Source organism: Vitis riparia, chromosome 12, assembly GCF_004353265.1.
Source record: "Vitis riparia cultivar Riparia Gloire de Montpellier isolate 1030 chromosome 12, EGFV_Vit.rip_1.0, whole genome shotgun sequence".
In the NCBI taxonomy this organism is placed as follows: domain Eukaryota; kingdom Viridiplantae; phylum Streptophyta; class Magnoliopsida; order Vitales; family Vitaceae; genus Vitis; species Vitis riparia.
Window position 1 is genome coordinate 10,810,262 of NC_048442.1, and position 21,726 is coordinate 10,831,987.

Here is a 21,726-nt window from a genome sequence, read left to right on the forward strand (position 1 = left end):
ACCAATGATATACAATAAAGAAAGAAAGAACCCTAAGAAAAGTAAGAGAAGAACACTAAAAAACAAAGTAGCAGTACCTCGCCTCTCTTTGGTTATCCTCCCCCCTGCTTAGGGCTTATGTGCCCTTTGAGTATAGTTTTCAAGACTTCCTCCCCAAGAAATCTCATGGGCCCCTGCAAAACAAATAAAGCCCAAAATGAGGACTGATAACCCAAGCTCAATTAAAATAAAATAACCCAAGTCCAATTAAAATAAATAACCCAAGCCCACAACTTAAAATCTAAATACTCAATCTAAAAATGAAATAGCCCAAACCCAATTAAAATAAACTAACCCAAATCCAATAAAATAGCCTAGGCCTACAACTTAAAATCTAAATACTTAAACCCGATAAAAATAAAATAACTCATATCCATTTATAAGGAAATTTGAATATCAATTCATGCAATTTTGGAAAAAAAACTAAAATTGAACCTCATGCAATTTTCTAACAAATAAATAAATTTATAAGTAAATAAAAAAATAGATAAGTAAAGAAATAAATAATAATAATAATATAGACATTAAACACTATAATCAAAATTCAAATGTTAATCTAGTGTAATTAATGATAAAAAAAAAATGAAAAGTTGAAATCTCACGACTAAATATTGAAAATTCAATCCAAGCAATAAAAAAAAAACAAAAAAAAATTAAGCCAAATACTCACTTAAACTCATAATCATGTAATCACAATTCAAAAAACAAACCTAAGTGCACTAAGCCTAAAGAATCTTTCTTATAAGTGAACCTAAGTGGGTTGGGTGGAATTACCTAAAATGTGCCTAAGTGATCTAAATGGAAAAATCTCTCAGTGAACTAAGTGGAATCTAACCTAAAGAGGTGCCTAAATGGGCATAGGGGAGCCTAGATGGGCCTAAGTGGGCATAGTGTCCTAGGAAATGCCTAAATATATTGTCCTAAAAGGGTTAACCTAAGAGAACAAGGAAAAAGAACCAATGATCTAACTCGAGGTTGCCAATGGTCACATTGAAGGGCAACATAAATCCCTCAACCAGAGTCTCCAAAGTGGCTCAAGCAAGTAAGCTACATGAATAGCAATGGGTCATTGGGAACTATTGTGGAGTATTGAAAAAGCACTTAATAGGGCATAAGAGAAGCACAAGAATATACCTAGTATCCTATGTACATGGAGGAGAAAATTGAGGGTCTACATGTAGTTTGTTATGGATGTAGAAATTCAATTGCTTTTGTTGTGAAGCCATTGTTGCATGCTTTTCTTTTTTAGTTGCATGATCCATTATTGCAAATATTGAATATATATACATTCACTAGTCATTCAATCCATGCCTTTTGAGTCTCAAGTTTATATTATCTACCCCTTGGACTTGGCCATTTGATTCTGCTTATTGTTATATATGTTGAATTATAGGTTATGGATGTTCTATGCCTTTTTTTAAAATAAAAATAAAAATTAAATGCTTGGAATATGCTTTTCTTACTTCTTTTTTTGATCCATGAATGATCAAAATTAAACTTTTATGGCAGGGAACTTTATAGTAATAACATAAGTGGAAAAATACCAAAGGAGCTTGGGAATTTGACAAACTTGGTGAGCTTGGATCTTTACATGAACAATTTAAGTGGTACAATTCCGGACACATTGGACAAGCTTACAAAACTACGTTTCCTGTATGAATACACATCCTTCAGGAACTTTCTTCGATCATTAAATTGTCTTACCTTCCAGTTAATTTAGCTTCCTTCATATTTCTTTTTGTGTCTACTAATTAAAAGGATTGCTCCTAATAAGCTAGTTTAACGTTGATAATTCAGATGCTTGTACTTAGGGCAATTGCATTTAAAAAATATATTTTGGGTTTGTTCTCTGCTTCATTTAATCATGATGATAAAAAATTTGATACACATGTATTTAATTTTAAGAAATGCATTAGCATAAATTATTGATCATATGGAGTCTAGTATAGTATATTTCTATTTTGATAGAAATTCGAAGCTCTTTATTTCCATTGTGGTTGAGACATCATATTGCATTTTTATTATTTTGATTTCTTAAGTACAAATTTAATCTTCATTTATTTATACGATCTTAGGGAAGCGTCTTCTCTGTTCACTTTTATACCTTATAACTAACTTTTTGCATTAAATTGTAATATGGCATAGGTGTAAACTTAAATAGAAATTATTAGTAGGTTGTTTAGTTCCCATTCCTCCTTTCCTTCTCTATAGGTGGTGTGACTGTCTTTTGTACATGCAAGACATACATTCTTCTAGTTGTATTTTATGATAGAGAAAATATTACAAATTGATAGGTCTAGTTTATTGTATTTATTCCTTCCCTTTTTCAACCAATCCATACAACCATTTGGAGAGTAAACATCTATTTTGGACAACCTAATGTGGTCCAAGAGTCAATTGTTTGGATAACTGTTGATTGGTTCCCTTAGAACTCATTACCACTGATGGGGGACAACCTTTTAAAGTCTATTCAAGGATGAAAAGGAAGACCTAAGTAAACTTTAAGTAGGATTAATATTAATTAGAATTGAATTAGGATTAGTATTTGTTGGAGTCAAATTAGGTTTAGCTAGTTAAATTATAATATAATTAGAATTTAAGTCCTAATAGATTATTAGAGTCCTAGTAGACTTTGAATTTCTTAGAGAAACCTATAAATAGGTTAATCAATGTAAAGCAAATGGATAACTTAATTGATATTAATAATATTATGTTTTCTTCATTGCAAGTGTTGAAATCCTCAATGGTGAGACTCCATTAATTTTTCTTCTAGGTGAGGTCCTAGAAGGCCTTAGTGAGAATCTAAGGTTTCCATTTTTTCTTCCTCATTCTTCTTTCTCTCTATTTATTTATTTTTATTTACCATAAAATTTATTCATAGTTCCTCTCTTTATACTCTAAAATCAAAACCTTAGCCCACTTACTTTTGAGTGTAGGCAACCATCTTAGGGTTGTCCTACTTTGGTTTTGGTATTAGAGTAAAAGTTCTTGGCTTGAAGGCATATGCAATTGAGGAGAGGACCAATTTATGCAATCATGAGTTCCAAAAAAACTTCTAACAATCAAGATGCCGCTACAATTCGCTTGGAGGAAATTTTAGCCACACAACAATCCCATCAAGATGCTATAATACAATTAAATAGCAAACTTGATGAGATCATGAAGTTATTAGAAAATAGTAAAGAAAAACAACCAATTGAAGATGAGATTAGAAGTAATCAGTTTAGACAATTGCCAAGTCGATCACGCGAAGAACAAGACAATTTTATGATGGGGAATCAAAGAAGGGGCAAACTCTTTGAGTAAGATGATATGACAAAAAAAGGTACACCTTGAAGTTGCTGAATTTTATGGAAATTAAATCCAATGACTTTTCTTGATTGGATTGTGTTGATGGAAGATTACTTTGATTGATATGCAATGCCCGAAAATAGAAAAGTTTGTTTTGTGAAGGCAAAGTTGAAAGAAGCAACATGTCTATGGTGGGATAATATTGAGAATCAACTTCATAGAATTGGCCAACCACCTATAGACACATGGGAAGAGATGAAGTTGAAGATGAAGGAGCACTTTCTCCCAACTGATTATGAACAACTTATGTACACAAAATTGTTTTCCCTTAAACAAGATACTTAGTTCGTTGAATAATATACAGATAAATTCCATGAGTTGAGCATTTGAAATCCAGTTCGGGAAAGTGATGCTCAACTTGCAGCCCGTTATAAAGTTGGACTTTGAATGAAGATTCAACTTGAGATGATAGCTGCACACACTTATACCATAGACGATGTTTATCAACTAGCCCTCAAAATAGAAGAAGGGCTAAAGTTTCAAGCTTCCAGGCATCCAAATTCACAAATTGGGAGCACTTTTTCCAACTGGACAACAAGTAAACCTTTAGGCACCACAAATTTCCAAACTTCGAATCATGTGAATAGTGAAGGCAATAATAAACAAGCCTCACATGTGCCTACTAGAGATGCTAATAAGGGTAAAACTTCAATGAACATCGGAGACAAAAATAACTATGACTCCTTTATGCTTTAAGTGTGGTGGGCATGGTCATCATGCTACTGTGTGCCCAACCAAAGGTTTACACTTTTGTGTTTAAGAACCAAAATCTGAATTAGAGGGTTACCCAAAGGAAGAATAAACCCACAATGAAATGAACTTAGTGAATAATGTGACTACTATGATGGTATGGCAGAAGGACATAGTCTTGCAATACGACCTTTATTAGTTGTCTCAAAGGTAAAAGGAGAAGAAGATTGGTGACATAGTAGCATTTTCCAGACAAGTATTTCTTGCTAAGGGAGATTATGCACCATGATCATTGATTGAGGTAGCAGTTTGAACATAACTTTGCAAGAACTCGTTGAAAAGCTAAACCTTAAAATAGAGATGCTTCCAAATCCATTTTGAGTAACATGGGTTAATGACACCTCTATTTTGGTAAGCTTTTGCTACTTAGTAACATTCCTTTTTGGTAAGGACTTTGAATAGTCTGTATGGTGTGAGGTCTTAACGATAAAAGTAAGTCATATTTTACTTGGAATACCTTGCCTTTTTGATAGAAGAGTTTAACATGATGGTTGAAAAAATACATGTACTCTCATACACAATGGGCTTAAGAAGATCTTTTGTCTAATGAAAGAAGCCCCACCAATTTAGAAGTCAAAGGACGCACAACCAAAAAGGGTGCTTATTATGCGTGAATTTGAAAAGATACGAGAAAAAAATCAAAATCAGCAATGAGAACTATAAGGAGACAATAGATGCACATCAAAGTTATATTCAGTTTCAAGAAGGTGATCTAGTAATGGTTCATCTACATCTAGAAAGATTTCATCCGGGCACATATCAAAAGCTTCAAGCTAAGAAAATGGGTTTATTTCGGTTACTAAAGCGATTGGGTGAGAATGCATATTTGTTAGAACTCACTTCAGACTTGCATTTTAGTCCAATATCTAATGTGGAAGATTTGTTTATCTACCATGCCATCAAAATAAGGCAAGTGAAGAATTGGATCTTCAATTACCACCTACTCTTATCCCATGTCTTGAGATCGAGTATGTTCTCAATGATCAACGTGTGTCTACTCAACAAGGTGGATACCAAGAATTTTTGGTGAAATGGTGAGGCAAACCACATTCTAAAAATACATGGATTATGACAACATATTTTCAAAAGCTTAACCCCGATCTCTATGAATTGTATCAAGCATTTAACTTGTTAGAGTCAAGTTCTTTCAAGTTGGGGGGGAATTGATGGTGGAAAGCCTTTTAGAGTCTATTCAAGGAGGAAAAGGAAGACCTAAGTAAACTTTAAGTAGGATTAATATTAATTAGGATTGAATTATGATTAGTATTTGTTGGAGTCAAATTAGGATTAGCTAGTTAAGTCATAATATAATTAGAATTTGAGTCATGATAGGTTATTAGAGTCCTAGTAGACTTTGGATGTTATAATTAGAATTAGAGTCATAATAGGTTATTAGAGTCCGAGTAAACTTTGGATTTCTTAGAGAAGCCTATAAATAGTCTAATCAATGTAAATAAAAGGGATGAATTGATTGATATTAATTATATTATGTTTTATTCATTGCAAGTGTTGCAATCCTCAATGGTGAGACTCCATTAATTTTTCTTCTAAGTAAGATTCCTGAAAGGCCTTAGTGGGACTCTAAGGTTTCCATTTTTTCTTCCTCATTTCTTATTTCTCTCTATTTATTTTATTTTATTTATTTTTTTACCATAAACTTTATTCCTTGTTCCTCCCCTTATACTCAAAAATCAAAACCCTAGCCCACCTACTTTTGAGTGTAGGCAACCATCCTAGGGTTGTCCTACATCAACCATAGTGCAAAGAGTTTTGTTTAGTTCTATGCTTTCTTTGTTGTGCAAGTATATGTTGATTGTGTTAAAGAACATGATATATATATTGTGGACCCAAATCCTACAAGCTTAAGCTTTTAGGAAAGTTAGTTATCTAACATAGTATTAGAGCCTCATTTGGTGGGAGGTCATGTGTTTGAGCGTCATTGCATTTTTCTTTCCCCAATTTATTGAGTCCACATGTATTAAGTCTACATGCAAGGTCAAAAGAGGTTGATTGTGGTTGTTTGCCTTCGGGTCTTTATGTGTGCATGATCTCGTGTTTGAGCCTCATCACACTTTTATTTCCCCAATTTATTGGGCCCACATGTAAGTTCAAAAGAGGCTGTTTGCCTATGTGAGAGAGGGTGTTAAAAACATGATATACATTGTGGACCTAAATGCTACAATAAAATTGGTTGTCTAACAGATTTTGTGTCTTTGCTTTGTTTGTTGTTTGCTTTTCAATGATTATTATGAAACCTAACAGTGTTTATTTTGTAAACTGTCTGCATGGAAATAGGCGGCTTAACAACAATTCCTTGACAGGAACTATTCCAATGTCTTTAACTACTGTTATGACACTGCAAGTCCTGTGAGTACCAAGTTGATGTTCTATCCAGAGAAAGCTATTTTTTCCCCTTGCTTCCAATGACATGATTTTGTTGCAAGTATATGACATTATAATATTCTTATGTGGATGCAGGGATCTGTCGAACAATCACCTAAGAGGAGATATACCAGTAAACGGCTCGTTTTCATTATTTACTTCTAGCAGGTAAACTGGGTGCAATGTCATTTTTATGATAGTCTATTGGGTGACCTATCTAATCCGTATGCTAACTGCTGTGTTGCAATTTTGCAGTTTTAACAATAATGACCTAAACCAAATTCCACCAATTTCTCCAACACCAACAACTTCTTCGGGTTTGTCATTATTATTTTCTGTTTTTAACTAGTATTAAGTCCAAGTTATCTGATTAAAAGAAAGTATCAACTCAAAGTTGTTGCTGATATTGGACCCTTCTGTGTTTTCATTGCTATGTTTTCCTTTCACTTTCAATTGGACATGTCTTCTACCCCCTTGTCTGGTCAAGTCATCCTGTACATGAGTTTTATCTAGTTTCGTAACTCATCCATCTTTTTTTATTTTCCTTTTATCTGATATATATAATTGAAAATAAGCAGAGAGAAACTTTATAATTGATGAATGTGAATATAAGAAAATCACTTCAGAGGATGGTTTATTTAGTTTCATCAACATAGTATCATTTTTGAGCAATTATTGTTTCTATTAAAAATTTTGGCGTTTCTTTGGCCTAAATTGCTGGTTATTAACTATTTTCTGAGCTTTTAGAGAATGTGGATTGGACTTGATCAATTTCAGAAACAGGCACTTGTGAGTTAACAAATTCAATTAGAATCTAACTTTTCTTGGAACATCTTATAACTCACTCTAGAAAAGAAATGAATTGCTTTATTATTTAGAGGTTCTCAGTTAATGTTCAAATGTTCTGATTATCACAAATAATAATGATAATAATAGTATCATTTTTGAGCAATTATTGTTTCTATTAAAAATTTTGGTGTTTCTTTGTCCTAAATTGCTGGTTATTAACTATTTCTGAGCTTTTAGAGAATGTGGATTGGACTTAATCAATTTCAGAAACAGGCACTTGTGAGTTATCAAATTCAATTAGAATCTAACTTTTCTTGGAACATCTTATAACTCACTCTAGAAAAGAATTATTTAGAGGTTCTCAGTTGATGTTCAAAGGTTCTGATTATCACAAATAATAATGAATAATAGTATCATTTTTGAGCAATTATTGTTTCTCTTGAAAATTTTGTGTTTCTTTGGCCTAAATTGCTGTTTGTTAACTATTTTCTGAGCTTTTAGAGAATGTGGATTGGACTTAATCAATTTCAGAAACAGGAACTTGTGAGTTATCAAATTCAATTAGAATCTAACTTTTCTTGAACACCTTATAACTCACTCTAGAAAAGAAATGAATTGCTTTATTATTTAGAGGTTCTCTCAGTTAATGTTCAAATGTTCTGATTATCACAAATAATAATACTATATTTATGTTTTTTTGGATTTCATTGATGTAGAAAACAGTGCCACTGGAGCTATTGCTGGAGGAGTTGCTGCTGGTTCTGCCTTCTGTTTGCTGCCCTTGGAATAGTACGTGCCTGGTGGCTACGAAGGAAACCACAGGAGCACTTTTCTGATGTACCTGGTTGGTGGTTTTAGTGAAAATGGGTTAAAATGATCAATAAGAAGTGTTACTTAATTTTCACTTCTCATTCGTTTTCATTTCTTTTGCAGCTGAAAAGGATCCAGAAGTTCATTTGGGGCAGCTTAAAAGGTTTTCCCTGCGTGAACTACAAGTTGCAACGGATAATTTTAGTAACAAAAACATTCTGGGCAGAGGTGGATTTGGTAAAGTTTACAAAGGAAGTTTAGCTGATGGTTCTCTAGTGGCAGTAAAAAGACTGAAAAAGGAGTGCATTCATGGTAAGGGAACTGCAATTTCAGACAGAAGTTGAAATGATCAGCATGGCTGTGCACCGGAATCTACTTCGTCTACGTGGCTTTTGCATGACACCAACAGAACGGTTGCTTGTCTATCCCTTTATGGTTAATGGAAGTGTTGCATCATGTTTGAGAGGTATTGGTTATTGGTCTCTTCATGTGATTTATTTTTTCAAAAATAAACGAAACTTCATTTTCCTTTGATGCCATCTGTTCCATTGACATTTTGGTTGCCAATCCATATGGTATACCAACTCTTGATATATAATGAAGGTTTTAAATTTGACCTTTGCGTCATTTTGATTTTGTCTAAATTCAAAATGAAACCTAAAACCTTGTCAACATAATTTAAATTTTGTCTGGTGCAATGGTAGTTTACCTTTGTCGATGCCAAGTGCAAATGTGTGAATTCTAGCCCTGAGCATTGCCACTCATGTAAAAATGCATAACTCTACGTGTGAATCTAACTAACTCCTAGGAATCTGGTTTGATGTGAAAACTACAGAGTAATGTCTTTTTCATGTTTAAACATTGTCTGAAAATATTGAAGTTGGCTGAAGTTTGAAAAGTATGAGTGGGCTATATCACTAATCAAAAGGTTGAAAATTTCAAAGATCTATTTTAAGAGCTGTGGCCAACTTTACTTACCATATAATTTTTTTTCCCTTCTGATCTTATTGATGCATTATTGCAGAGCGAGCTGATGGACAATCACCTCTTAATTGGCCAATAAGGAAACAAATTGCATTAGGATCAGCAAGGGGGCTTGCTTATTTGCATGATCATTGTGACCCTAAGATTATTCATCGTGATGTGAAGGCTGCAAGCATATTGTTGGACAAAGAGTTTGAAGCAGTAGTAGGAGACTTTGGTCTGGCTAAACTCATGGACTACAAGGATACTCATGTTTCCACTGCTCTATGTGGCACAATTGGGCATATTGCTCCAGAGTACCTCTCCAGTGGGAAGTCTTCAGAGAAGACTGATGTTTTTGGATATGGAGTAATGCTTCTTGAGCTTATCACTGGACAGAGGGCTTTTGATCCTGCTCGGCTTGCCAATGATGATGATGTTATGTTACTTGATTGGGTATGCTTTTACTATCTTTCCTTTGAGGATTTTTATAGTTTGAGTTTATAACTTAGTGGTGCATCCTTTTATTTACTTCTTTGAACACTTTTGAGTCTTCTTTGATATTTGTTTGGTGTTGGGGATTTCAGCTATGGCTTCTAGTTTATAATATTGGGGGTGGGTTATTCAGAGATTACAAGTAGGTGAATTTGTTCCATACTTTCCCTCCATTTCAAACTTGATGTCATTCAAGTGCTTAAAATAATGTTGTTACAATTACAAGTTAAAGTGATGCACAACTCAGAGACCTCTCAGACTCCTGTTCTTCTATTGATTTTAGTGAAAGACTTTAGATGGCAAAGCCGTGTTTTCAAATGGTATGAAAATTAACTCAAGTTATCTCATACGTTTCCACAAATTTGTGTTTCTACAAAATTTAGGTGAATTTTGGAGAAAAATGAATAGATTCTGTTTTGCTTCTAGGTTTCATTCTGGATTCCTAAAAAAATCAGAAGCTTTTATACACTGACAGAAACATTTCAAAACTCAAAACCATGGTTTCAAGTTTTCAAGGTACTTGTGTTTTCAATACTAGAAACTGGTCTTGAGCCATCAATTATTATACAGTGGGCCCTTTTTCTTTTAAAAACTGAAAGTTTGAATTCTATGTATTTTTAGGTAAATCAGATGGATTATCTAGTTTTCCTCTACTCATATTTGTATTGCCTCTGAAATTCAATAGTCATTATGTTTTTCACTGTAAATCCATGACATTTTACTCCTTTTACCTACAATGAACTTGTAGGAGGTTTTTGGAGGCAATACATGGCAAGGGGATGGAGAATAATGCTGTCAAGTTGTGATCCTAGGTCTAGAAATAGCAAAATTGCGCAGACAATGATTACATCGACTCCTTTTTCTGAGATCAATAATTTCGTAGGGTTCCTTCACATCAGGATTCCATTAACATCTTCATAGCCATCTTCTTTGGGAACCAGTACAACCTTCCAGAATTGCACAGCACCTCATTCCAAAACCATCATCTCCTTTTTCTTTTGATTCTGTTGCACTGTTTCTGAACTGGACCACAGTCTCTGTCTAACATGAATTCCCTATGCTGTATGCTCCTAGCTAGTCAAAAGAGTAGAATTATGTACGTGAACTATGGCAAAGAATATAGTCAAAGCAGTGTAACCATAAGGGTCACAGAAGTCTTTTCCAGAGAGTAAGTGGGTATCAAATATAGAAAATGGGTCCTAATTTACAAACAATAGAAAGCCTGAAAGATGAATTAGCTCAATACAGTCAATGTTTGTAAAGGACCAATCATACTCTGCAATCAGTGGGAGAAGAACAAACAGCATTGTGTCAATGGCTCCAAAACAATAAACACTGGCTTGGACACAAGTCATATTGTTGGAAAGTTGGTTTGGTTAGACTAGTTCAAATTGGACTCAAATTTTAGAATGGATAGGATTCCTTGATTTGAGGAATTTTAAAATGGATAGGTTCCTTGATTTGGGGAATTATTTGAATTCTAGTTTTTTGTACGTAGTAAAAGTTTTATTCAGATTAGGATTGGAATCAGATTTGTTTTTAGGTTTCCTTATTTTAGCCTAGGAATTATCCATTTGTTGGTTATTTAAACGGATGTAGCCTGTGTTCTGAAAAAGTTCAATAAAATAAAAGTTTATCCAAAAAACCTTCACAGTTTTATGGTATCAAAGCTAGAGAAAAAAAAAAAGAGTAGAAGGATGGTGAAGACTACTATGACTGGTGCACTCACAGGGAGGAATGTGATGCCTCATCTGGGACTTCACAGCTACAAGTTCCAACAACAAATCCAGGCAGTATAGAGATCCAACCCTGCAAATTACGATCCATAAATTAAATGGATGTAATTTTCTTAAATGGTCGCAATCGGTGAAGCTGTTCATCAGAGTAAAAGGAAAGTTGGGCTATCTCATAGGTGCCAACAAAGCACCCAAGCCGGAAGATCATGTGTACCAAACCTGGATTCTGAGAACTCCATTGGTAATGGCCTGGTTAATCAACTCCATGGAGACAGCTATTGGGCAGACCTACCTCTTTCTTCCTACCGCCAAGGACCTCTGGATGAAGTCCAAGAGACTTATTCAGATCTAGGTAATGCTACCCAAATGTTTGAATTAAGACTAAGTTGAAAGATATTAAACAGGTAGTCATAGTGTTACACAATACTATAATATCCTTCTAAATGCATGGCAAGAACTTGATTTATTCTCTAATATAGAGTGGAGTGTGCTGAAGATAATGCCCATTATTGCAAGATTCTCGAAAAAGAAAGGGCATTTGATTTTTGGCAGGACTCAATAAGGAACTCGATGAGGTTCGAGGCCAATCTTGGGAAAAGAACCGCTACCATCTGTAAGGGAGATCTTCTCTGAGGTGCGACGGGAAAAGAGTAGGCCGAAATGACATTGGGAGAACAACAATCTAGCCAATCTGAGACTTCTGCCCTAGTTATTCATGGTGAGGAGGCTTTTCAACCAAATGACCAGCAACTAGGAAAAAAGGGTGATTGTCCTTGGTGTGAAAATTGTTGAAACGAGACCATATAAAAGATACGTGCTGGGAAGATCCATGGAAAGCCACCTGCTGGGAGAAACCGAGACCCACCGTGATTCCAAAGCCTACCATAGTGAATCTGAAAACCCTAACAACCAAACAGCCCTTCACCATTCACCAAGGAGTAGTTAGAGGTCTTGCAACATCTCCTTAATCCACAAACTGCATCCACGTCAATCTCAGGTTCACCAAATGTTGATCTCTCACCATCTTGCTCTCAAGCACAATCAGGTAGAACTCAATACCCATTCAGTGCCTTAGCCAATTCTTATAAACCTTGGATCATTGATTTCGAGCTACAAATCACATGATGGGTCATCCACTTCATTTACAACATATGTGCCATGTGCTGGTAATATGAAAGTTCGAATTGTGGATGGGTCATATACCCCGGTTGCTGGAAAAGGAATGGATGGGTCATATACCCCGGTCGCTGGAAAAGGAACCATCTCTCTGACAAAAATTTTTTCTCTTGAATTAGTCTTACATGTCCCAAATTTGTCATGTAATATATTGTCCATTAGTAAACTCATGAGAGATCTCAATTGTGTAGCTAAATTTTCATCTACTAGTGTTGTTTTTCAGGACTTAGCTTTGGGAAGGACGATTGGTAGTGCATGTGAGTGTGAAGGTTTATACCATTTTGATGACCATGAAGTTGTGTAAGGACAAGCCATTGTTGCTGGTAGCAGTGTTTTATCTTTTCCTTTTGATCATGAAATAATGTTGTGGGACTATAGATTGGGCCACCCTAGCTTTCTATATCTTAGGTTCTTGTTTCCAAAACTTTTCAAAAATAAAAGGTTGTCCAATTTTCAATGTGAAGTGTGTCAAATGGCAAAGCATACCAGATTAGTATTTCCTGCTAAACCTTACAGTCCCTCTAAATCTTTTACTCTCATACATAGTGATCTTTGGGGACCATCTCAGGTAACAATTCTAATTGGTGCAAAATGGTTCATTACCTTCATCATGATCATTCAAGAATTTGTTGGGTTTACCTCCTTAAAGAAAAATCTGAAGTCTTTCAAACCTTCAAAAATTTCTATTCAATGATCAAAAATCAATTTCAAACGTCCGTTAAAATTCTTAGAACCGACAATGGTAGTGAATATATAAATGTTGTTATTAGAGACTTTTTATCAACTAATGGGATTATTCATCAAAAATCATGTGTAGATACTCCACAACAAAATGGAGTTGCCGAAAAAAAGAATAGACACCTCTTAGAAGCTGTTCGGTCCTTATTATTTTCAATGAAAGTTAGAAAAATACTTTGGGACGCTATTCTTATAGCAACATATTTGATCAATACGATGCCCTCAAAAGTTCTTAATTTTAAAATTCCCATTGTTGTTTCTTGCTTCATTCCTTGATTCTCGATTTTGCCAAGATTTATGAATTAAAATTTTCAGGTGCACTATTTTTGTACATGTCCATTCACATAATCATGGTAAACTTGATTCTAGGGCTATAAAATGCTTTTTTTTTTTAGGATATGCAACAACTAAAAGATGTTATAGATGTTTTGATCTTGTTAATTAGAAACTATGCATCTCTATAGATGTAACCTTCTTTGAACAGTAGCCCTATTACACTTTGATTCAAGGGAGAATTCTAGTGAAGCTTCGTCATGCAAAATTCCACAATCTTCTTTTCCAGTTCCTACACTCCTAGCAACCAGTCCAGTGTCTACTAAATTAGTCCACTCCTAGCAACCAATACGGTGTCTACTCAAATCTCTCCATCCATTCCTTTCGTTCAATCAAACCCAACAATAGTTCCAGTACATAACAGATTGTCAAATGCAGGGGAAGATAAAGCATTGCCACCAACAGCCTAGTCTACACCACAGTTCAAAGTCTACTCAAGGAAGTGTATAGTACTTGATACACTCATGCCTTGCCATGAAGCCACATCGGAGATAATGCTTGAATCAGGTTTGGATAATTCTTCATCACTCTCACATTCCTCACTTCCTGTAGACCCAGTGCCTAGCGACTTAGATCTCCCGATAGCACTTAAGAAAAGTGTTTGATCTGTACCATTCATCCCATATCTAGTTTTGTCTCTTATCATAGATTATCCTCATCTTTTTCTACTTCTGCCCCTCTTTCTTCCATAGAAATTCCAAAAATGTACAAAAAGCATTTGGTGATCCAAGATGGAAAGTAGCGGTTGTGGAGGAAGTCAAAGCTTTGAAAAAAAACAGAACATGGGAATTTGTTACCCTACCGAAAGGTAAAAGAATTGTGGGATGTAAATGGGTCTTTTCAGTAAAATACAAATCTGATGGCTCGGTGGAATGGTATAAAGCAAGATTGTTGCTAAAGGATTACTAGACTTATGGGATAGATTACCAAGAGACTTTGCATTGGTGGCAAGACTGAACACAATTTAATTCTTCTCTCTTTGGCTGCAAACTATGATTGGCCTCTTCAACAACTGGAATAAAAAATGCTTTTCTCAATGGGAAATTAGAGGAGGAGTTTACATGGATGTACCACTAGGACTTGAACAAGAAAGCTTCAATAAAATTGTTAATGAAGAAAGCTTTCTACAGTCTCAAGCAATCACCCGGGCATGGTTCAAAAGACTCTCAAGAGTAGTAAAACAATATGGCTATCTTCAAGGATATTAAGATCATACCATGTTTTACAAATCTACTGATCAGGGTAAAATAACTGTTCTCATCATTTATGTTGATGATATGATTTTAACAGGCAATGATCATGTAGAAATTGAAGCTTTGAGGAAGATCCTAGCTAAGGAGTTTGAGGTGAAGGACCTTGGGGTACTAAGGTATTTTCTAGGGATGGAGATTGCTAGAAATAAAAATGGAATCTCTATTTCTCAAAGAAAGTATACTTTAGACTTACTCAAGGAAACATGGATGCTTGGTTGCAAGCTTAGCGACATTCCGATTGGTGTAAGACACAAGATAGACCCGCTAAAAAAGAGATCTAGTTGATAAAGGAAGATACAATGGTTGTGGAAAGCTCATCTACCTCTCTCACACTAGGCCAGATATTGCTTTTGCAGTAAGTACAGTCAGTTAGTACATGCATTCTCCATATGAAGCACACATGAATTTTGTCTATAAATATTACAATATCTCAAAGGAACCCCAAGAAAAGGACTTCACTTGGAAAGCACGACCAATTCAAAATAGAGGCCTTCACGGATGTAAATTGGGTAGGGTCTATAGAAGATAGGAGGTCAACATCTGGCTACTGTACATTTGTGTTTGGAAATCTCATCACATGGAGAAGTAAAAACCAAAATGTGGTAGCGAAAAGTAGTGCTGAAGCTGAGTTTAGATCAATAGCTCATGGAATTGTGAAGTCTTGTGGATCAAGAGAGTATTAGAAGAACTAAAGATTAGAATTCATCCTCTAGCTATGATGTATTGTGACAACAAGGCAACTATAAGCATTTCCTACAATCCAGTCCACCACGATCGAACAAAACATGTTGAGGTGGACTGCCATTTCATTAAGGAAAAATTGAGCAAAGGGAAATATGCTTGACATATGTGCCATCCAAAGCCAGATTGCGGATGTTTTAACTAAAGGGATTCCGAGAGAAAACTTTGAAAATAATGTGGACTGGTATGATAGACATCTATGCCCCAACTTGAAGGGGAGTGTTGGAAAGTTAGTTTGGTTAGACTAGTTCAAATTGGACTCAAATTTTGGAATGGATAGGATTCCTTGATTTGAGGAATTTTAGAATGGATAGGTTCCTTGATTTGGGGAATTATTTGAATTCTAGTTTTTTTGTACATAGTAAAGGTTTTATTCAGATTAGGATTAGAATCAGATTCATTTTAGGTTTCCTATTTTTAGCCTAGGAATTATCTATTTCCTGGTTATTTAAACGGATGTAGCCTGTGTTCTAAAAAAGTGCAATAAATAAAAGTTTATCCAAAAACCTTTCACGGTTTACATATAATAAAAAACAGGGTGAAAAGCAACCAGAAGCAATAGTCTACTGCCAGTATTAGAAATTATTGTGTTGATAAGATCCCAAGAAGAAAGAATCAATGATCTGGTAAGTGAGATTCAATATGTGGGGGCAACATTGCAACCAACATTTACCCTAGGCAGTGTGCTTTCGGACAAGACAATGATAATTGGGCAAACTCTATTACATAGGGTATAAGATTTTTGTCCTTTCTTTGGTTTGAAGAACTCAATGATAGTACCTATATAAAAATAAATAAATAAATAAATAATAAGAAAACCCAATGATAGAGATAGAATTAGCAGCTAGTGTCATGTAGAGGCCATATTTATCTAGGAGGTAGACTCTCATTCATAGTTCATTTCAAGCTTGCCTATCCATGATCCTGTTAGAGAAGATCTAAAGGGATACTTTTATTTGTGTGGGTGGGGTTTGCTGTTGAGACAGGTAGCATGTAACATTTTTAGCTGGGCGACTGTTTTTACACTAAAGAACATGTTTGGGCTAGGACTAGAATTTTTTTATTTCTAATAAAGCTAAAGAGGCTTTGGAGGGTTATTATGGTGGTTAGAGATAGAAAATAGGCTTTGGAAAAGTGTCTTAGGGGAAAGTTCCAAAGAGAGGGATGTTGTTCATAGTTGATAGGAAAATGTAGTTTCTTAAGCTACAAATGTTCCTTAGAGCTTGATGAGGTGGGGAATAATCATGTGTCTAGGATTGAATTCATGATCTCCCACTAAACAAGACTTTAATACCCCGATAAGCAACTAATTTTCCTAAAAGTTTAAGCTATTAGCTGGTGGACCAACAATGTATATCAAGCTTATTTAGGCTTTTTTACTAACCTGGCTGATGATTGTCATGGAGGGTAGTTTCTGGGCATTAGAATTTCAGGTTCTCTAGAAGCTTCCATGATTGAGAGTTGGAGAAGGTGTAGAGTTTTCCAGCTTGCATTTATTGGCATATTATCAGGAGAATGAGAGGATGTGTTAGTCTTTAGATAGTCTAAGGAAATTCTTTCTTCAAATTCTCTTTTAGGTTATTATTGTCGTGGCCTAATCTTACCATGGTAACATCTGCCAGTTGGGGTTTTTGTGTGCCATCCAAGTTTAGCTTTCTAATGCTAGAAGCTGTTCATAAGAAGATTCTCATCATAGACCAGCTGATGCCAAGGATTTATACCCTTGTGAAGTGGTGGTGTTTTTGCAATTAGGACGATAAATAGGCAAATTATTGGTAGATAGCATGTGATCTATGGACCTCTGTGGCTTTTTGTTTTTGCTTTTGTTTTTTCTTTTCCCTGTTGTTTGTTGTCTGTTTGTTTGTTTCATGGATTTTGCCTTCTTTAATCAAAAGAACCCTGTTCTGGCAATTTATGGGGAAAAAGAGGCAGACGGTTTGAAGGAATGCTCTACTCTACCTTTTTTTTTTTGACAATTTAATGTGTTATCTCTTCACTCATTGGAAAAGAAAAAGTTGAAAGGAAATGTTGAAAATAGAAGGCTGGGTCAAACTCTTGAGGCATGGTAAAGTTCCTTTTTAGAACAATGGGAATCTTTTAGAAGCATTTTCCCTGTGTGGAACCCACTTACCATTTTATTTGTCCTACTTTTTAGGTATGGTTTCAAAGTAGAAGGCACTTTGTTTTGGCTAGGCTCATAGTAGTAGTTGTTCAACATTTCCTGTATGTAGCACTAAGAAGATTGAAGTAAATATAGGACAACCAATGATGTGATTGGAAACCTGCAGAAAAATATACCAAAATGAAAGGACAAAGGGGATTGAAGCAAATCCACGATATATATATATGAGAAAAGAGATTATAATGAAGCTTTATTAGATATCTGGTACTATTTCATGCACCTATTTCCAGAGTCACCCAGAGTCTCAAGGATGAGAAAAAAAATGCTTCACCTGCATCAGCATGGCAGTGAATTGCCACAAAATTTGCTATTTGGATGGTGAACAATTCAGGAAAGCACTAACAAGAGGGAACATAGCAAAAATGAATAAAAAAGCTGAAATAGTACAAGTAAAGCACCTTTGTTCAAGGACATTTAAGAAATTGTGTTTGGGAATCATTCAAGAAAAGGAAGAAACTAGGGAAATTGCAGAAGAGCTGGTGGAAGAAAAAAAAGTGAAGAAACAAGAAAGCAAATTGAAAGTGGCCAGAAGAGAAGAATTCCAGAGAGGAAGCATGAGCACACTCATCTACAAATTGATGTATAATTATTTTCCAGATATAATAATCCTAATGAATCTAATAATGGTCTCATTATAAAAAATAATGAGAATAAAATATTAACCTTGAAAACAACTCATTTTATGAGTGGTATTGACATTGAAGAATAGCTGATACCAACATTTGTCGATAGAGAATGAATTTCCCTAGAAAAAAGACAATATATATAAAGAAAGAGGTCATAACCCCAGTGAAGAAGTGGTTGCAGATTTTGGGCTGGCTAAACTCATGGACTACAGGGATACTCGTGTTACCACGGCTGTACATGGAACACTTGGGCATATTGCCCCAGAGTACCTCTTCACTGGAAGGTCTTCGGAGAAGACTTATGTTTACGGATATGGGATCATGCTTCTTGAGCTCATCACTGGGCAGAGGGCTTTTGATCTTGCCCGTTTGGCCAGCAATCTTATGTTACTCAGTTGGGTATGCATTTACCATCTTCCCATTATCTGTTCTATGTTTTAAGTTTATAACTTCAAGTGATGCATTTTCTTAAGTAGTTCTTTGAGTTCTTGAAGTCCTTTTGCCACATGTTGGGTGTTGGGGCTTTCAATTATTGCTTCTAGGTAACTGACTAGGGTTCAGGGTACTCTGCCAGTGGACTCTTTTCAGTTTTTCACATAAATCAAATGATAAATTTTGACTTTGTAACATTCCAAGTGTTTTTCGTAACACTTGTCATAGGTAAACGCATCCATACTTACAAGATAATGTGATTTACAACTTGGTGGATCTCTCAGGCTGCTGTCCCTAGTGTAAAAGCCTTAAAATCAAAGTGGTGTTATCATAAGGGTCATAAAATTTTTCTCCAGAACTGAGACAAAGTGGGAATCAGAACATGCACACACACAAAAAAGGCAATGATCTTTAAACTGTTGCACGCCCAAAACACAAATAAGTCTAGGACCCGCTACTGTTTGTAGAGGACCCATCAATACTCACAATAACAATAGGCACTGAGAGAATAACAACTAGTATGTATTCCAATAACTTTCAAACAGTAAACAATCACCCATTCACAGGCTGAAGCATGAGCCAAGAAGGAAGAGGAGTGAATAGAAGCACAAATAGGGAGAGAAACAACCAGCAGCAATAGTCCCCTCAATGGAAATTCTGGCATGGCACTGATATACCTCAAAAAGAAAAAATCAATTATAGATTGAATATATGGGACAATGCTGCAACCATTAGGTATCCTGGACAACATGCTTCAGGATAATGATATTTTGCCCATATATTAGAAAGAGTAGTGATATTAGAGACTGAAGATTGCTGACCTCTTTTGAAGTGAAGAATGCAGTGATTGAGAGATCTGCAAATTCGCCAGCATCAGGCAAAGGGCTACAGTAATCTAAGTGAAGTAGTCTCATTCTAATTCATAGTACCTTTTCAAGCATGTCTCTTTACCTTACATAGTCCTTTGAGATGCTTAGAGAAGCTCTGAAGGTATTTTCACTGGGCTAGAGGTGAGAAAGTACCACATTTTGTGAACTGGGTGACTTTTTCATGCCAGAAAAATTTGGTGGGATAGGAATTAAAAATTTGTTGGTTTTTAATGGAGCCTTGATTGGTAAGTGGTTGTAGAGATTTTATTCTTTTTTTCACATGGGGTGTGTTGGTGGGGGATTGCAGGGCAGGTCATTCGAGGCTTGGGAGAAATTTCTCAGTGGAAAAGTTCTGAAAGATGGAAGGGACTAGTTACCTGCGGCTCAGGGGGTTCTTCAGGATGAAGCCTTTGGAAATCTACTAGGAAGGATTAGATCGTTCTTCAAGCTTGAGTTCTTTATTAAGTAATGATTATAGGACAAAGTTTTAGCTTGATATGAGGTTTGAGGAAGTGCGCCTGAGGATTTGGTTCCCTTCTATATTTGCTTTGACCTTTTGTAGGGAAACCTGGATAGCTTTCAATTGATGGATGGTAGTTCTGGACATTCGAATGGGTCCACTAAAAGCTTTCATGATTGAGATTTGGAGACGATGGGGATTTTTCTGGCATACATTTATCAGGGAAATGAAAGAGGATGTGTAAGTTTGTAATATCAATGGAACATTTTTTTATCAAATCCCTTTTGCAGCAGCATCATCATGGCCTAATTTTAGCTTCCTGGTATCATCATTCATCTGGTTGGGAATTTTTTTTGCCCCATCCAATGTTGCCTTTTCTGTGTTGGTAGCTGCTTGTGAGAAGATCCAACCATGGACTGGCTGATGCAAAAGGGGCAAGGGGTTATACTCTTGTATATTGGTTTTGCTTGTGTGGTACGGATGATAAATTGGCAAATCATATTCTTCTCCATCATGAAGTAGCATGTGGAACATAGGCCTTAATTTTTTTTTTTCCTTTGTTTAATGTTTCTTGGGTTTATTCCTTCTTCAATCAAAAGCATCCTGTTAGCTTGGTGTAGCAGTTTTAGGGGAAATATAAAAGGAAGGTTTAGATAACTGTTCTGTTCTTTATTTTTTGTCCTCAATATATTTTTTCCTATTATAAATGATGGATGGGGATTAAAAGTTCTAAATGAGGAAGCACATACAGCAAATTAGAAAGGACAGGCTGTGGCCAAACCAGTGATGCATGATAAATTTATATGTAAAATAATGGAAATCTTTAAGTAGCAGTAAATTGTATGTGGAACCTTGGTGCCAATACATTTATATCCTAGTTCTTTTGAGTTGGGTTCACAATAGAATACACTTACTATATGCCTAGACTCAAAGTAGGAAAGTGAAGAAACTGAGAAAATGATATTTCCAATTCATTCAAAACTATATCTTTTTTACATAAACATATCCCTAGTTAACAAATATACAGAGAGAAATTAAAACGGAAAAAAAAAAACTACAAATGTGGAAGAACACAAATTACCCATAATAGGGGCCTCAATCTTTCCCTATTATCCTACCAATCATTATTCAAAATTGTAACGGACTTCCACACTCCTCCTCAAGTCGGATCATAGATATTAATCATGTTCAACTTGCCAATAAAGTCTTCAAAGCTTGATTTCTGTAACCCCTTGGTGAAAATATCGGCCAATTGTTCCCTTGTAGGGATATAAGTCATGCAAATAATCTCTTTTTCAATTTTCTCCTTTATAAAGTGTCTGTCCACTTCTATATGTTTGGTTTTGTCGTGCTGAACATGATTATGAGAAATACTAATGGCAGCTTTGTTGTCACAATAGAGTTTAATGGGGAGTTCTATTGTAATGCATAGTTCTTCCAATAGTTTCTGCAACCATAGTCCTTCACACATACCTTGTGCAACTGCTCTGAATTCAGCTTCGGCACTGCTTCTGGCTACTACACTCTGCTTCTTACTTCTCCATGTTACTAAATTACCCCAGACATAGGTACAGTAACCTGTAGTAGACCTTCTGTCATCT

The 21,726-nt window shown here is 35.4% G+C and overlaps 1 pseudogene; it reads left to right on the forward strand.

The window, feature by feature from the left end:
- LOC117926713 overlaps positions 1-21,726 on the forward strand; it is a 35,116-nt pseudogene that overhangs the window by 7,195 nt on the left and 6,195 nt on the right.